Genomic DNA, 12,065 nt, shown 5'->3' with positions numbered 1-12,065 from the left:
TTTCAAGCACACATATACACATACAAAAAATTTTTTAAAATGTTTTTATTGATGACTAAAACAATCAAAAACATATTTATATTTTCATTAGATTCTTAAACTTTTGGAGTGTGTATTATTTCTATAGAGGTATTTTTCCCCCTGAGAAAAATATTATTTCCCTTTGACATTTATTACAAGATAATCAAATGTTAAAGTAAAAAACAAAGCTTAAAATATCAGTTCTAAGATGCTCTATTTGCATTTTTTACTTTTTAAGGGAAAAAAAAATGTAGTCACACTCTGCCTCTATTTCTGGTCTTGCCTCTCTCTTTACAATTGAATTTCCAGACACCCTGAGGCAGGCAAATTGTCTAGTTGTCCTCCCTGCAAACATGTCAGCTCAATAAATATCTTGGTAGACCAGCTTCTGGGAACTGCGGTCAACTCTTGCCAATTTGTTTCAATTTAAGAACTCTACGATGCCTGGCTAAGTAAATCACAGAAACTAATTGTTTTAGTTCATAGTGCTACAGGAACATAGGGAGGATGATGGAAATACCAAAAACATGCATTTTAGTACCCCTGAAAGAATTAGATGCTTTACAAATGGGACAATTCTATTTCACTCTAACTTCTTAACAAATACAGTAGGAAAGAGTACTAATTTGGCAACAAAAACAATAAAACCTGAAAAGCATAATTCAAAATGCATTAATAGATTCTTGGTGTCCACAGTGAGGGAGGCAGTAGTTCTTTATATTCTATTCAGACCACATCTTGAGTGCTGTGCTTGAGAGCAACTTTTTAAGAAAAACAGATAAACTGGAATACATCCAGAGCATGCATTTTGGTAAAAAGAACCAGAGAAAATATGAAAGTCTTGTAAAGGAACTGAGGATGTTAGCTTAAAGGAGAGGAAAATTAAAAAACAAACTATAAGACAATAACACTTTTTAATTATTAAGCAATGGGTTAAAAAAAGTGAGGAGAGGCAAGTTTGTTTGGTACAAAGAAAAAATTCCTAATAATCACAGCTATTACAAGATGGAATGGTTGGCTTGGAAGATAATGTACCATTATTGGAAGTCTTCAAACAGAGTTATTTTGAGATATATTTATAGAGGGGATTCCTATAGAGGTAAAGTTTGGACCAAAAAAGCTTCTGAATTACTGTCCAATAATTAGATTCTGATTCATTTTGTGTGCCTGTATAAAGGGAAAAGGCAGAAGTAATTCTGATTGCAACTTAGGATATAGGGAATGAAATGGGAAATGCTAATTATTTTCTTTCTTCCATAATTTCTAGAAGGAATCCAGTGTTTTTGGCAGTAAGGTCTAGTACCTCTGGAACTTCTCCAGTTAGAAAGTACTACCAGGGAAGGAATAGTGACAAAAACTGACCCAGGGGCTCTTGGCATTTCTGATACTATTCCCCGTTCACCTTCAATGCAAATTGACAAATTTTCCCAAAGCCTGCATTTACAACTATGACCTCAATAGTATGAATTACTTGATATTAAATCACCTGCTTAGTTTGGTAATGGTACTTTCTGAAGTCCTAATGGTATTTCATTTACTATTTAACTTAGATATTTGGTTATTTAAACAAACTTTATAGTTTTCCTATAGATACATTATGTTCTTTGGTTCTTAATGCTTTTCCAAAGGCATACCACCTAACAAATTTTCAAATGTTGACACTATACTGGCAAAATTACCACATTTTGTCATCCTATCCGGAAAAATTGCTATCTAAATCATGCTGAGAGTCCATCAGAGATCAAAATAAGAATACTAGAAACTTAAAAAAAATTGATTTGCAGTGGAAAATGAAAATAAAGATCAGAAAACATAGAAATGATCATTTTCCTTACCAGGACTTTATTCAGCTCTTAGTGTGTTTGACTCCTAAGAGAACAAGAATCCTAAATGAAGATGCAGATAAAGTATATTTTAAAAGCTACTTATTTAATTAATGACATTTTAGTTCTTCAATATTTTATTTTAAAATACATCCTTAGGTACAGTAATGCACATTCAGATTCACAAAGATTTATCCATTTTCTTTTTTAATTCACTTGCCCTGGAACTGAGCAAATTTTAAAAGATAGTGGGGATAGGAAAGTGAGTCTTTAGTAAACATTTCTTTCCCAGCCTAAAGTATGGAAAAGAATTCGGAAGGATCAGCCAATTTCTTACCTTTTTCAACCACATTCCTATTTTCAAACTACTATTGCAACTTTCTGATTGAAGCTGTATCATTTCCTAGGTATTTTTAGATTTATACTAATGCACAACCTAGAGAGGGGAAAGTATGGCCTTTCTGTGATTCTGGAAGAGATATTTCCACCTTGGTTAATCCTTTTGCCCTTATCTAAACACTTATTACATTAAAAATCTCATCCTGTTTGTTCTCTTCTATTAAGATACAGGGAAAACTTAATTTCTAATACAACTTCCATATAAAACCTATAAAGAGGGTCTGGGAAATAAAATTCCCAGTGCGCTAGAATATCTTACCTAGAAACATGCTCTAAAATGGGTAGAAGCTCAAAATTCTCCAACTCAATGGTGTCTTGCATCCTTATGGAAAATTTGAACTGAAAATCCTATTCAATTAAATGTTTTCCTACCTAAAGTATTCCTCATTTTGAGAGTGTTAGTATGAAAAATAAGCATCTGTAGTTGAAATGATAAAGGAAAGAGAGATACAGTTGTGATATGAGATCAATCAGCAAGCTCTTATTAAACATTGTTGGCTAAAGACTGTGCTTAGCATTGAAGATACAAATTAAAAAGGACATTACTCCCTTCAAGAAGGTTATATTCCATTTGGAAACACACCATATACAAAAATCAGTACATATAACCTAAATACTGATTGAGTGAAATAGGCCTTAGAGAGGAATACACAAACACTTAGGGAAATTGGAAAAATTAACTGGAGAAGGTTGCATTTGTTATGAGTCTAAATAGGGTCTAGGATTCTAATAGGCTAGTAAGAAAATAAAGCATTCCAAGCATGGGAATAATTAGTGTAAAGACAAGAATATCAGATATGGAGTATCTACCATGAAATATTATCTCTTATAATCTGTTGTAAGGAGATTCCTAGTTGTGATTTTAGTATGCTATTTGAAACATGTGGTGATGGAAATAAGAAAATATACATTTGATAATATTGTCTGGGTTGAAAAAGCCAATGAAGGTAAATTTGACTGTGACAGAGAAAGTAATTATAATTAAACTATTATAATTTTGGTTTATTATAACATGACATGCATTGTTACCATTTTTAAAAAAATCAGTTACAATGCATGTGAATTATTATTTCATTCCAGTCATTATAATATAATTTTTTTTTGTGTGTTCACACTCCTGACTTTTAAATTAATTACAGTCCATCCTATCCCTAATTATTTGTAGCATTCCCCCATCATGATAGAGATCTCTATAGTTAATTAATTAATGCATGATTGGGTATAAACTTCATGATTTCATGGGCTGCTATGACTAAATAACTCATTATCAAATTAAGTTGCCCTTTTCTTAGTCTGTCTTTGGAAAGCATATGTGGTCCACTTGCCAGAACAGTACATATCAGGAAACCTTGTTTGATTAACTAAATTAGAAGGAAGCAAGTCAACACAAATTTATCTCTATTGACCTCTGATTTTCATAATCAGAAGGGTAGTTCACCTAGTCCTTCTATAGTAAGGGTGCAGAGGAAAGTTTGAGAGAAAGAATGATGGCTTTTGTTGATATCATTGTTTATCAAAGGTCCTCTCTTAAATTGATATTAGGAAGCCCAAAATTTAAGTATAATCCCAGAAATCAGAATTTATATTAAGGAAAAGATTTGCACATATCCATACCTCTAAATTTCTTCATTTATTTAATTTTACATGGAAAATGCTACATTGAACATCATTTAGCTTCATTTGTATTATTGTTTTATAATTGTATTATTATCCACTTGATATACATTTGTTTTTCCTTTATGATTTAGCAGAAAGTTTTCTAGAATTCTCTATTATAGACATTTAACTGAAACTAGCTAGACATGATCCCTAAATACATATCTTTAAAAGAGATGAAGAAAAATACAACAGAGTTTCCTATTAAGTTTATTGAGTTAATATTTGAAGCAATGGTGAAAAAATGTCTTTGGGATGTTACTGGCATGATAAACATTAAAATCATAATTGGGCTGCAACTGTCATCTAAGTTGGTTCAGAATATGCACCTGCATATTGCTTTAGTGTAATAAACTTAGGTAAGTGTTTCCCTGCTTCCCTTATGAACAAAAATGTTTTTATTTGCATTATTTTGAGTCTAGTAATTATTTGAGCTGAAGAACAGTTTTGGAAACTCATTGCTAAACTAATTTTTAAAAATGTTTGAGATTGTACAACTGTTACATTTTTGCTCAAAGAGGTTTGAAGAAGCATAATATTTTGTTTAAAAAATTTTAACTAGCTGACATTCAGTATTTACATTTCAGAAACTGCTCAAAATGATATTTATGAAAGTTTTATCAAAGGACATACTGAAATCTGTTGTCAGAAATTTTTATTATTGACAAAATGCATTTGAGTTTTCAGAACATACTTCAGTTGTAAAAAAACAAAATTGAAATAGAAATTAATATATTAGCATGCCATGAATGCAGTAACAATGTGTGTTAAAACTGTAAGTATATTTATAATTTTATTTTTTATTTGAAATCCATATGACATCATATTAATATTTTCAAAGAATACTTATAGCTGGAGGGAAGAAAAATCCAAATAACTTTGGATAATAGCAACAGAAACAACAATAATAAATATATATTTAGCAACTCAGTGAATAATTTAAATATTACTTATTAATATTTCTGTGGTGGTATGTAAAAAATTTATAGAAACTTTCAGTTATTACACTCCATTCCTATACTGGCATAGAGAGAGTGTGGTATAATGAAAATGATTTTTTAAAAAGTTAATTCACTGGTTGCTGAAAAAAAATGCTTACTGAAAATGTTTGAATTATCGAAATATTTACATGTAATTTTTTTAATGGTATAGTTATTTTAATTTCTGTCTACTGGATTTTTCTAAGGAAAATCTGTCTGGGGCATTTGCATTCCAAATATCTTGCATTTTATATGCATAAAAGATATAGTAACAAATATTTACTTCATTGTATACAAAAACTAGGCAGGTTAAAGTTAAAATGATGGTCATATATTTAAAATACCTTACCTTTTAATAATACCATATTTTAGAAATATCAGTAATGGTATACTTATAGAACATAGTGAATTTTATTAGATGAAGTTTTCCTTCTTTTTCTCAATTTAAAGCCACTCTATTCATTAGAAATGATTAGAAAAAAATGAAAAGAAAATTGTTGTGATGGACAATATAATGAAATTTTATAAAAGTTAATTTTGAAGTTTTAGCATTTATGAATTGGGTCAAAGATTATATATATATATATATATATATATATATATATATATATATATATATATATATATACACACACACACAATACACATACATGTAAACATGGTATAGATTATATATATAAATAAAAATGTTGACATGCTTTTTAAGAGAATTGGGGGGGATAGAATATTTTATAATTATTCAGTGGCATAATTTAGTGGAAAGAATACTAAATTTGGAGTTAGAGGCTTGAGTCCAGACTCTGACATTTAATAACTCTGGAGTATGGCCAAGTCATTAAACAGCACTTAATTCTAGTTTCCTTACCTGTAAAATGGGTTTTGAAGGAAGATTTTGCAAACATATACTTTAAAAATGAACAACAGTCAACCAACAAACACTTACTAAGCACCTGCTATGTGCTAAACACTGTGCTAATATTTAGAGATACAAAAAAAAAAAAAAAAAAAAAAAAAAAAAAAAAGATGGTATCTGTCCTCAAGACACTTTTTATGTAATGGAAGAGGCAACCTACAAACAAACAAAACCTACAAAAGATATAAGATTAAAAGGAAATTTTCAGAGAGGTCATGCAAATTATGTAACTATTTTTATATCGCTTTCTAATGGTAGATATCTGTGGGGAACACCAAACAAAACAAAATAAAATCCCACAGATAAACAAAACAAACAAAACATATATATTAGAACCTTGGATGTCAATCTTCAGGGAAAGAGTTGTTTTTTATTATTTGAGTTTTATACATACCTAAAGATCAACATTTTAAAAATCTCAGTCATTAGGATAGAATCTTTCTAATTTTTTGCACATTCTCTTCTTCCCTACCTCATTAAACAGATGATTCTGAACTTAATTTTTAAGTTGAATCACCATCTTTGAATCACCATCTTGTGAGCATGTTACTGTATTATGCCATATAGTTTAATAATACCATCAGAGCCATAATAGTTCTCCTCTCCATTTGCAAAATATATTGATTATAAGGGGAAGCCATAGGAAATAATTGAAAAGAGAAATTGTTAAGATGATTTTATTCATATTGTTTCTTTTTAATTTGTTTTATCCCCCCGCCAAGATTTGGTCTCCATCTTGTCCAGGCTGAAATTAATAATAGCCAGTCATGAATCTAAATCTCACTACTGAATAGGTGGGAAATTTTAATTTCTGCCTTTTTTTTTCTCCATCTGTTTATTTCTTCCTTCCTTCCTACTTCCTTCCCTCTTTTCCTCACTCCCTCCCTTTCTTCCTTCCTCTCTCCCCCACCCTCCTTCCTTTCCTAACTCCTTCCTTCCTCTCTTTTTCTGTCCCTCCCTCTCTCCTTTTCTCCCTTCCCCTCCCTTCCTCTTTTCTTCTTCCATCTCTCCTTTTCTCCTTTTTTGCTTCTGTTATTTCTTCCCTCTTTCCTTTCTCCCTTGCTCCTTCCCTTTCTTCCATCTTTCCTCCCTCCCTTTCTTTTCCCCTCCCTCTCTTTCTTCCTCTCTCCCTCTTTCTTCCTCCCTCTCTTTCTTTTCCCCTCTCTTTCTTCCTCTTTCCCTCTCTTTCTTCCTCTCTCCCTTTCTTCCTCCCTCCCTCTCTTCCTCCTTTCTTCCTCCCCTCCCTCCCTTCCTTTCTTCCCTCTTCCTTCCTCTCTCTCTGTCACTGTCTCTCTGTGTTTACCTGTCCCTGTCCCTGTCCCTGTCTCTCTGTATGACTCTCTTTGCCATTATCTTTTCTTGTGAATTCATTTATTTTTTAAATTTGTTTTTTTTTTATTTCAGTTCCCAATTATTTCTTCCTTTACTCTTTCCCTCACTAATTAGGAAGGAAAGGCATATAATACCCATTATTCCTATGAAAACATACAAAATGAAGTTTTCACATTAGCCATGATAAAAAAAAAAAAAAGTGAAAAAGGTATGTGGTTCAAGCTGCCCTTAGAGTTCATCAGTTCTCTGAAGGTAAATATAATTTTTCCATCATGAATTATAGATTCTTTGAAGTTATTTTGAATCTTTGTATTGATCAATTATAATTTAACCTTCCACAGTTGAATACTGTTACATTATTGCTCTTCTTTTGTGCAATGTTTTAATTCTACTCACTTAACTTTGTTTTGGCTCATTTAAGTCTTCTCAGATTTTTCAAAAGTCATCCTTTTTGTCATTTCTTACAACTCAATAGTATTCCATCACATTGTAAATCATAACTTTTTTCAGACATTCTCCAATTTATGAAGATTTGTCCAATTCCAGACCATGACAAAAGAGATATTATAATTTTTTTCGTGTGTCTGTATGTGTGTATGTATGTATGCATGTGGGATCTTTTTCTTTCATTTTTCAACCTTCTTGGAATATAGACCTAGTATTAGAAGGTAAAAGGTTCTGTGCAGTTTTATAATCCTTTGACCTTAGTTTCAAATTAACCATAATGGTTGGGGTAATTCATACCTTCTTTGTTTCCGACTTAACCCAGATCAGGTTATCTATCTGGTATTGTTTCTAGCTCAGAAATTTTATTGGTTTTGTCTTTACTGTGACTAGGAATTGCTGAACTCAAACAATCTAGGTCTGACTTCCTCATATCAAAAATTATAATTTCTGCCTTTAAATGCAGCCTATACTATTTCTTACAATTAGTGATAATTACCTTCTGAATGCATGATTTTGTGAAACAAAATTACAAGTACAAAAAGGAAGAAAAGAAGTATGTATATCAGTCAGAATGAGGTCTAAGGAAAGATATTCTCTGCAACCGAAGTCAAAGTCTCAAAATGGATGGATATAGGATGAGATTGTTGTGGTTCCCCTGGGTTTTGAGTCTGATCTATACCTATAACCATATAGGCAGGAAAGAAGCTGGTTATATAAGTTCAAGGGATATCTAGATAACAGAGATTATGCAGTCTTAGTTCAGTTGAGAGGGGAGGACAGCTTCTAGACATTTATGGGAGCGGCAATACCAAAAAATGAGGTTATAGTGTCCCATGTGAAATATCAGTAGTTTAGATGGTATGTTAAGACTTCTGATAGCTAATGTAAGGGTTGTAGCTTATATTATTACCCATTATTCCTATGAAATAATGCGAAATGCATTTTCCACATTATCCATGTTGGAAAAAAATAAAAGTGAAAAAGGTATGGTTCAAGCTGCACTTAGAGTTAATTCATTATAGATTCTGTGAAGTTATTTTGAATCTTTGTATTAATCACCCAGTTTTGTGAACTGGGTGGAAGCACCAAAGATGGTTCTCTTTTTTTCTATATACATAGAAAAAGTCCCATCCTTGATGTACATTAGTGAAGTTTAATTTCATAGGTCCCAGACATTCTAGGACAGTGCTAGACAGATGGTATGGGAGAGTAAGATCAGAGAACCCTCTTGGGATTAAAAAATGTTCTCTCTATAGTCCTTGGAAAAAGAGTCTAAAAACCAAAAACCACCATATGAGCTATGATGAACATTTTCTTAAACTTTATCAAAAGGAATAAGTTTAAGTGGAGTGACAATAGCACAAGTGAGCAGAATAAGCAATAAGTAAGAAATGAACTACTTCTATTGGAAATTGCTTTGAGACATGCTCCTTGGATGAAAGGTTATTATAGACTTTACTTTAAACAGCTCCCCCTTGAAAGTTCTATGACAAGCAGTGTCAATTTACTCACTAGGCTTATATGGACTTTAAAAGTCCTAAATACAAATGTATCTATTTATCTATCTGTATACCTATATATTTATATTATGGAATGGGGCACAAGAGCTATACATTCTTCATTTTGAGATGCATTATAGTCCCAGCCCCAAGTTAACACTCATACAGGCTGTTAAGGAACTTATGGCTGATTTTCTCTATTTCAAGTTAACTTGACTGTCATGTCTGAAATGCTTGTGTATGTGCCAGTTTGATTTTTTTTCTCCTTTGTTTCTGTTAGACTTTGAAATCACTTTGGAAAACAGACTAATTGGTTATTGCTATTTGGTTAGCAATGTATACAAAACAATAAATCTGTAACGTCTTTATGAAGTTCTAAGGAGTTATAATTTAAATGAATACACATACTTTAAAATATATGTTTTGACTCCTGACATCTTTTTTTTTCTCTTTTGACTCAAGACTAAGTTCTTAATATATGAAAGGACTTACATATTATAATAATCCCATAACTTAGAGAAGAAGAAAAAGTTGTGTCTGAGGTATTTTGTACATTTTCAGGGATTTGTTTTTCTTAATTAAACAGTAAAATATCTCAAAATGTTGAAAAGTGACCCCATTGGGCATCATTATTGGATATTTCATTGAAGAATTTTAGGAAATATTTTGTGCCCTCTTTTATGTCTAAGTTTAATCATAGTAAATGATCAAAGTTTCTGAAGAATTAATGCACCTGAGTTTCCAGCTCTCAACCTACATTTGTCACATGGCCCTCAAAGGAGACCATTTATTATTCACAACCTCCACTATTATTTCAAGGTACTTCTGCTTATGCTTTAATAAGGGACAGATGTGTTGGTGGTATTGTACATCCATTAAATTGCTAGAGGCCAGGAATAAAAAAGAAAGGCTGATCAAGATAATCATAGTTCATACTTGTAGCACATTCTAAAGTCACAAAACCCACTTTGTAGCGGTTCAATGAGCTAGGTAGAATATTTGCTCTCCCTACTTTACAAATGAAGGAACTGAGATGCCTTGGCTGTATAATTAAGTATGCATATAAACCAAGATTTGACAGGACTTTAGAGGCTCTCGATCTAATTCCCCTCATTTTATGGATAAGGAAATTAAATGTAGATAGACTAAGGAATTTGCCCAGAGTCACATAGCTACTAAATGTCTGACTTGGAATTTAAAACTCAGGTTTTCCTAACTCCAAGTCCAGTGCACTGTTCATTGAGTAATGTTACTTTTTCTGATTCTAATCCTAGTACTCTTTCCCCTGTTCTATATTTACTTTTCTATTAGGGATTATGATTTTCAGGGTGGTGGTGCTGGGGAAATTATGCTTTAAAAAAATAAACAAGCAATGCATTTTCTCTCACTCTCAACTTTCCCTCTTTCTCAATTTTTCTGTTGAGAAGGGATAATAGAACCTTTCTAACAAATATGCATAAATTTGAGAGGGAGAGAACATTTTCAGTTAAGGGGGAAGGAAAGAGGGGGCCAAATCATGTGAATTGTTAGAAAAGGCTTCATCAAGTAGGTATCACTAAAATTGTTCCTAAAAGGAAGAGAGATTTCTTGGTTGGTAGGTGAGGGAGCCTTTCCAGTCACCCAAAAAGAAATGAATAAAGATACAGGGACAGGATAGGGAACTATAGGAAGAAAATATGAAAAAAAAAGTCTACTTAATCTTTTTTTTTTGAAAACAAAGTTACTTTATTATAAAAAAATTTTGACAGTATATATGCATGAGTAATTTTTTTATAACATTATCCCTTGTAATCATTTTTTCCAAATTATCCCCTCCCTCCTTCTACTCCCTCCTCTAGATGACAGGCAATCCCATACATTTTACATGTGTTACAGTATAACCTAGATACAATATATGTGTATAAATCTAATTTTCTTGTTGCACATTAAGTATTAGATTCCGAAGGTATAAGTAACCTGGGTAGATAGACAGTAGTGCTAACAATTTACATTCACTTCCCAGTGTTCCTTCTCTGGGTGTAGTTGTTTCTGTCCATCATTGATCAACTGGAAGTGAGTTGGATCTTCTTTATGTTGAAGATATACACTTCCATCAGAATACATCTTCATACAGCATTGAAGTGTACAGCAATCTTCTGCTTCTATTCATTTCACTTAGCATCAGTTGATGTAAGTCTTTCCAAACCTCTCTGTATTTGCTGATCATTTCTTACAGAGCAGTAATATTCCATAACCTTCATATACAATAATTTACCCGACCATTCTCCAATTGATTCCTCTTCCAGTTTCTAGCCACAATGAAAAGAGCTGCCATTTTGGCACATATAGGTCCCTTTCCCCTCTTTAATGTTTCTTTGGGATATAAGCCCTATAGCAGCAATGCTGGATCAAAAGCTATGCACAGTTTGATAACTTTTTGGGCATAGTTCCAAATTGCTCTCCATAAATTTGCATTTCTCTGATCAGTAGTGATTTGGAACACTCTTTCATATGAGTGGATATAATTTCAATTTCATCATCTGAGAATTGTCTGTTCATATCCTTTGACCATTTATCAATTGGAGAATGGTTTGATTTCTTATAAATTAGGGTCAGTTCTGTATATATTTTGGAAATGAGACCTTTATCAGAACCTTTAACTGTAAAAATATTTTCCCAATTTGTTACTTCCCTTCTAATGTTTTTTGCATTAGTATTGTTTGTATAGAAACCTTTTAGTTTGATGTAATCAAAATCTTCTATTTTGTGATCAATAATGATCTCTAGTTCTCCTCTGGTCATAAATTCCTTCCTCCTCCACAGGTCTGAGAGGTAGACTATTCTCTATTCCCCTAATCTATTTATGATCTCATTCTTTATGCCTAAATCATGGATCCATTGTGATCTTATCTTGGAATATGGTGTTAAGTGTGGATCCATATTTAATTTCTGCCATGATAATTTCCAGTTTTCCCAACAGTTTTTTTTCAAATAATGAATTTTTTTTTATCCCTAA

At 32.0% G+C, this 12,065-nt stretch overlaps 1 protein-coding gene across 3 annotated transcripts in view; it reads left to right on the top strand.

Moving 5' to 3' along the window:
- Positions 1-12,065, top strand: part of GRIK2 (glutamate ionotropic receptor kainate type subunit 2) — an 805,940-nt gene that overhangs the window by 598,349 nt on the left and 195,526 nt on the right. The window lies entirely within an intron of this gene.

Source organism: Sminthopsis crassicaudata, chromosome 4 (genome assembly GCF_048593235.1).
Source record: "Sminthopsis crassicaudata isolate SCR6 chromosome 4, ASM4859323v1, whole genome shotgun sequence".
Classification (NCBI taxonomy): Eukaryota; Metazoa; Chordata; class Mammalia; order Dasyuromorphia; family Dasyuridae; genus Sminthopsis; species Sminthopsis crassicaudata.
The sequence above is the reverse complement of the archived record's forward strand: the minus strand, read 5'-3'. Positions and strand labels throughout refer to the sequence as shown.